Genomic DNA, 6,764 nt, shown 5'->3' with positions numbered 1-6,764 from the left:
GAAAAGGATGGCAAATTTCCTTTGCTCAGGGATGTTGGTGAACGCGATATATTTTTGCAATAATCAACATTGGCTATGTGGAAGCCATTAGGGTAGCTTTTAGTTCCTGATTATTTAAAATTGAATTCAAATTTTACCATCTGCTTTGGTTGGATTCAAACACGTATTGCCAGAAAATTAGGCAGGGTTCTGGAATACAAGAGACATGATGTTACCAACAACTGTGAACAGAAAGATAAATCATTATGATAGCTATTAAAGAAAACAACAGCTTCTGTCATGAAAAAAATAGCATTTGGAAAAAGATGTAAATTGTGTTATATAACTCTCAAACACTCTCAGTTAAGTGTGTTTTGAAATTGATAGTTAATTCACAGGCATAAATGGCTCATAGGCCAGTTTCTAATTAAATTTAGGAGGGGTTGTCACTATAATGTAGTATGCTCAAAAACAACAAAAATTCAAGGTTCTTATTTAAACCTCTGGCTAATGTTTATGAGTGAATTTATGCTGTTATTAGACAGACATTAATCCAAAGCATGAAATTACATGTTGCAAGTTTAGTATAAACCGCACAGCGTAAATGCTACTTTTGACCTTGTAGTTCACCTTTGTCATTGGTGATACTGTCAAATGATATTATCAATAGTTACAAAGTAAATTGAAATATTTGGAAATCAACTAAAAATAATGCAAAGCAAGTTGAAGATAGTCAATTTATTCATGCTGATTTAGCTCAGATAAACATTATTCTCTATTTATTTCTTTTACTCTGATTTTTAAAATATTTCTCCATCCCTTTTGATGGTCGCTTAAATTTCCAGTCTTAACTGAAGCCATAACCAGTACAACGATTCTCAAACAGCAAAGGAAATGTTCTCATTTGGACTTGGCTATGAAGAAAGGATATATATTGGACAGGATCATAGGAACTGGGACAGTGGAAAACAGGATGAACCTCTGTCAATCAGGATTTTTAACCCTGACTGACTTGTCTTTCCTTACTTCGAAGATGAATTGTTGGTTTTGTTTCTCCAATGTAATTAAACATAGAACTAAATGGAATGATAATTCGGCCATTTATTTATACATTCCAAAGACAGGCAGGAAGTGTGATAGAAATAGACAAAATGGAAAACCTGACAACAATCTGCAAAGTGCCTGTTTCTGGGGTTTTTTCTCTCTAAAGGTAGATTTCATTGTTAAAAGTTAATTCTTTTTTTTTACTTCCATGACATTCTTCATACTAATTAAGGCAGACAAAAGGTTAAAACATTTTCTTAATTCCTCAGATTTTATTAGAGTTTTGATGAATGTTCAAATGAATGAATGCTATTGAAAATGACATATTTCACATATAATTCAGTACCAGAGAAAAATGCACAAAAGAAAAAAGATCTTGACATGGAAAGTTATAACCTAACCGTGACAGGATGACATAGAAAGTACAAATCTAAGAGTAAATTAACAGATAAGACTAAAAGTTACAAAATGAATAAATGGACAAAAACTAAGGGCTTTATGTTGAATGCATGCAATACTCAAAATAAAATGGATGAATTGAGAATGCAAGTAGAAATAAATACCAAAGATCTGGTAGCCATTACAGAGACAATGACTGCAGGATGACATGATTGGGACCTGAGCATTGATGGGTATAGGTCATTTAGGGAGGATAGGAAGCTAGGAAATGGTGATGGAGTGATTCTGTTAGTTAATGCTGACAGAAACGTATGATATAAGTTCATGAAAGTAGAATGCGGAAATAGTTTGGGTAGAGATGTGAAATGAACAAAGCACAAAGTCACCTGTGGAAGTTTTGTACATACCCCCTAACGGCAACCAAATGATAAGTTGGAGCATAAATGGACAAAAGCTTATCAAAAAGGCTGGCTGTAGTTATAAGACATTTGAATTTACATGTAATGAAAAAATGAGATGTTCAAAGCCAACCTAGATGAGGAGTTCTTGGATAGTTTGTTACTACAACATATTTCTGTTATTCTCTCATTGGACATGGGTGTCACGTTGGCTAGCATTTATTATCACTAGTTGCTCTTGAGAAGGTGATGGTGAGCTGCCTTCTTGAACTGCTGCATCCCATGTGCTGAAGACAAGCCCAAAATGCCATTACAGAAATTTGATCCAGCAACAGTGAAGAAAGAACAGTATTTTTCCAAGTTAAGATGGTGAATGGCTACGGGAAGATATTGCAGGTGGCATTCTCATGTATCTGCTGTCTTTGTCTTTCTAGATAGAAGTGATCCTGGGCTTGGAAGATTCTGTCTAAGGATCTTTGGAGAATTTCAGTACACACTTCTGCGACTGAGTATCGGTGGTGGAAGGAGTAGATGCTTGTGGTTGGGTTGCCAATCAAGCAACCTACTTTGTACTGGATGGCATCAAGCTTCTTGAGTGTTGTTGGAGCTTCATTCCAGGCAAGTGGGGAGTATTCCATCACGCCCCTGACTAATGCCTTGTGGATGGTGGACAGGCTTTGGACAGTCTGGAGGTGAGTTATGTACTGCAGTATTCCTAGTCTCTGACCCACTTCTTTTTTAAGATTTCCTTTTTTAGATTCCCTTTTTTAAGATTTGGCCCAATGAATCCACACTGACCCTCCAAAGAATAACCCCACCCAGACCCATTTCTCAACATTTACCCTGACTTAATGCACCTAACACTGTGGCCAATTCATCTGACCGGCATGTCTTTGGATTGTGGGAGGAAAATGGAGCACCCAGAGGAAACCCACGCAGACAAAGGAAGAATATGCAAACTCCACACAGACAGTCAGCTGAGGCTGGAATTGAACCCGGGTCTCTGGCGCTGTGAAGTAGCAGGACTAACCACTGAGCCACCATGCCACCCCTGTTGTAGCTATTGTATTTGTATGGCAAAAACAGCTGAGTTTCAATGTTGATGGTGGGGATTCAATATAGGATTAACATTGAATGTCAAGGGGTGATGGTTAGAATGTCTCTTATTGGAGATAGTCACTGACTGGCATTTGTGTGACATGAATGTTACTCCCACTTGTCAGCCTGGACCTGGCTATTGTCCAGGTCAAGTGCATTTGACCGTGGGCGGCTTCAATATCTGAGGAGTCACAAATGATGTTGAACATTGTGCCATCACTGGCAAACACCCCAGTTCTGACCTTATGACGGTGTCAAGGAAATTACTTTGTCTGAGCATTCGAGTCTTGTTTCAAGAAGCTTTATTTTCTACGAATTCACAGAGAGGCTGAGACAGTCTCTACTGTCTAACAGCACTCTTTCTCTCGTGCTGAATAGTCAGCCAATACTTATATAATGATACAAACAACTTTTTTACATTCCACACTTTACAATAATTCAAAATAAAGATAAGCACAGTGCAGCTATCACCTTGTTGCTCAAGGACAGAAAAGCTAATGAGCTCAGGAATCGTCCCTACTAACAAGCTTATGATATACTCCTTGTATTTCATCAAATTATAATTACACAACCTCAGTCTTTATGTCCTGCAGTATTTTCCCACTAAAGTGAGAGGCTGAGAGCCAAAATAACTTTTACCTTGGTCAAATATCCCATCATGCACCATTGTGCCAAGTTCTTGCTACTTTCACAGATAGAGGGAAGGTTGTTGATGAAGCAGCTGAAGATGGCTTATGACTCTACCTAGAGGAACACCTGCAGAGATGGCCTGGAGCCAAGATGACAGACCTCCAACAATTGCAACCATCTTTCTACGTGCCAGGTATGACTCCAACCCGAGGAGAATTTGCCCTTATTCACGTTGTTTCCAGTTTTGCTAGAGCTCCTTGATACCATATTTGGTCAAGTGAAGCCTTGTCACTGTCACTTCATCACTGGGATTCAGATCTTTTGTCCATGTTTGAACCATGGCAGTACAAGGTCAGGAGCTGAGTGGTCCTGGCAGAAACAAAACAGGGCAGGTTATTGCTAAGCAGATACTGTTTGATAACACTATTGATGACACTTTCCTTCACATTACTGATGATCAAATGTAAACTGATAGGGTTGCAATTGGCCAGGTTGGACTGTCCTGTTCTTTTGTGTTATAGGACATACCTGAGCAATTGTTTTCACATTGTCAGGTAAATGTTGGCAATGTAGCCTGTTCTGGAGTCAACCAGACAACAGTCTTTTTTATGGTGCAACCTGATAGGACTAATTAATGATCTCAAAATGAAGGTAGCCCTAAGTAACAGTGACCATAATTTGATTGAATTTTACATTTAATTTGAGGAAGAGAGGAGTGGGTGTAAGACACTTTTTTAAAAACATAAATAAAATTATTATGGTGGCATGATAACAGACCTAGTTAAAGTGATTTGAGCAATTTAAGTTAAATGATAGCATCACAGAACCAGGCCGTTCAGCACAACATGTCTGCACTAGCTTTATTATCTAGGCCAAGTCCTGCTTTTTCCCCAGTTCCCCTCACACCGATACTAACCAAAACAATCCACAGCTTCCTTAAATGCCTAATTGAATCTGCTACCTCTACATTTCCAGGCAGTGCATTTCATGTCGTAACAACTCACTGTGTGAAGAAGTCTTCTCTCACATCATCCTTGCTTTATTTGCACCTCACTTTGAATCTTTTACATTCACAACCAGAAACAGCTTCACACTAGTCCAAAGATGTGCAGGTTAGGTGATTTGGTTATGCTAAATTGCCCATAGTGTTAGGGCATGTGCAGGCTAGGTGGATTACCTATGGAAATATAGGTTTAGGCATAGAGAAGAGGGCCAAGTCTGGGTGGGATGCTCTTTGAAGGGTCAATGTGGGCTTGATGGGCTGAATGGCCTGCCTACACACAGTAGGGATTCTATGCTTCTATCTTCTCTGTCTGGCCTCCTCATAATTTTGAAAACCTCAATCAGATGTCCTCTCATCCTTCTTCTCTTTGAGAGAATCTAGAACTATAGGCCACTGTTTCAAAGCAAGGAGTCACCCTTTAAAACAGAGATTAGGTACTGGTTTTCCTTACACAAAGTTGTGAATGCTTAGAACTCTTTCTGAAAGCAAGCAAGTATGTGAAAGGTTACAGTGTAGGATGGCATGCCAATTTGACAGCATAATCAAATCAACTATGTTCTTATTCAATGGTGATGCAGGCTCAAGGGGCTGGAGAGGCCTACTCCTGCTCCTTGTTCTTTTGCACTACAGAAAAAGACTGAAAGTGCAACTAGTGATCTTTTAAGTGGGATATGTAGGTTTCTAAGTTTCTTAAAAGTTTTTTCTACTTTGCTTCTGAGTTTTACTTATAGATTGCCTCATACAAGTTTGGTTTTGTATATTTGCAGTTTCAAAAAGACTAAAAAGAGATTCCTGTTTATATTTGATTTTTACCACAACTGGTTTCTTAGACCAGGCTATCCCTTCACAGCTAAGGGATGTTTTGAGATGATTGACTACTCAACCAAGAGGCATTTGAAATAATTTACTTTAAGTTTTTCTTTTATGTAAATTTCAACTCAACAAGGGTGAACAATTTGACTAACTTAGTCATCCAGGTTAAAATTTAAGGGAATTTACCAGTAGAAATATTTAACAATGAGGCTTTGTTTGCAAAGCATAGCAGATAAATAAATTATTATTTGTTAACACCTCCCACAAAATAAATGACATGTATTGTAATACGTTAGGCTCAGTCTGTTCACGTGACCTTGGTGAAAATCACATCAAAGATAGTGGTAACCAGTTTGTTTGGCAGTTCAACTAATTTTGATAATACACTCTCTACACCACATGATACAACTTTCATAGACAACCCTTTATGCAGGATCTTCTTGAAAATCTTTAGATATCTAATAGGTCTTCCTGATGCACTGCACCAATTTTTGTATGTGAAAAATTGGATTTGTCAAATAAGCATGTTATTTTATGAAATGGTATTTGGTATCCACTGTAGCCTCTATTTGTTGGAAATGCTCATTTATCCCTCTATAACTTTGCATTCTCTCACTTACCATAAACATTAGATTTGCCAGTTAATAAATCTCTAGATTTGACTTCCCACTTTTGTGAACCAGGAATTGTAAAACATCAGAACCTGTAAGGATTCAAAAACAGAAACTGCTGGATAATCTCAACAGATCTGACAGCATCTGTGGAGAGAAATCAGAGTTAATGTTTCGGGCCCAGTGTTCCTTATTTAGAACTGATGATAACTTGGAAAACCTGTAAGTGATTAAATCTTGACCATTGGTGATAAGAAGCAAGGGAAGGGTTGGCATGTTAAATTAAGTACACAATTAGGATTCAGGGGATAACAGACAGCCACCTCCCTGCAACCGCAGATTGCGGTGGTTCACGGACTCCCAGCCCAACTGCTTGTTCTGTGGCGCTGTGGAGTCCGTGGACCATGTATATATTGGGTGTGGGCGTTTGCACTCCCTTTTTGATTTCCTGAAAAACCTTCTCCTCTGTTTTTGGCCGCACCTCAGCCCCACGCTCCTGATCTTTGGGCACCCGGTACAGAGGAAAGAGGGAAGGTCTGAAGACCTCCTCGTGGGTCGGCTCCTGGGCCTGGCCAAACTGGCCATCAACAGGTCCAGGCAGCGGGCCATGGAGGGGGTCGTTAGGGCCGACTGCCTGCCCCTCTTCCACGGTTACGTTACAGCCTGGGTGTTCTTGGAGAAAGAGCACGCGGTGTCCACCAACACCCTGGAGTTGTTCAGGGAGAGGTGGGCGCCGCAGGGAGTGGAGTGCATCATTTCTCCCTCCAACTCTATTTTGATTTAATCCCT

This window comes from Chiloscyllium plagiosum, chromosome 7, assembly GCF_004010195.1.
Source record: "Chiloscyllium plagiosum isolate BGI_BamShark_2017 chromosome 7, ASM401019v2, whole genome shotgun sequence".
In the NCBI taxonomy this organism is placed as follows: Eukaryota; Metazoa; Chordata; class Chondrichthyes; order Orectolobiformes; family Hemiscylliidae; genus Chiloscyllium; species Chiloscyllium plagiosum.
The sequence above is the reverse complement of the archived record's forward strand: the minus strand, read 5'-3'. Positions refer to the sequence as shown.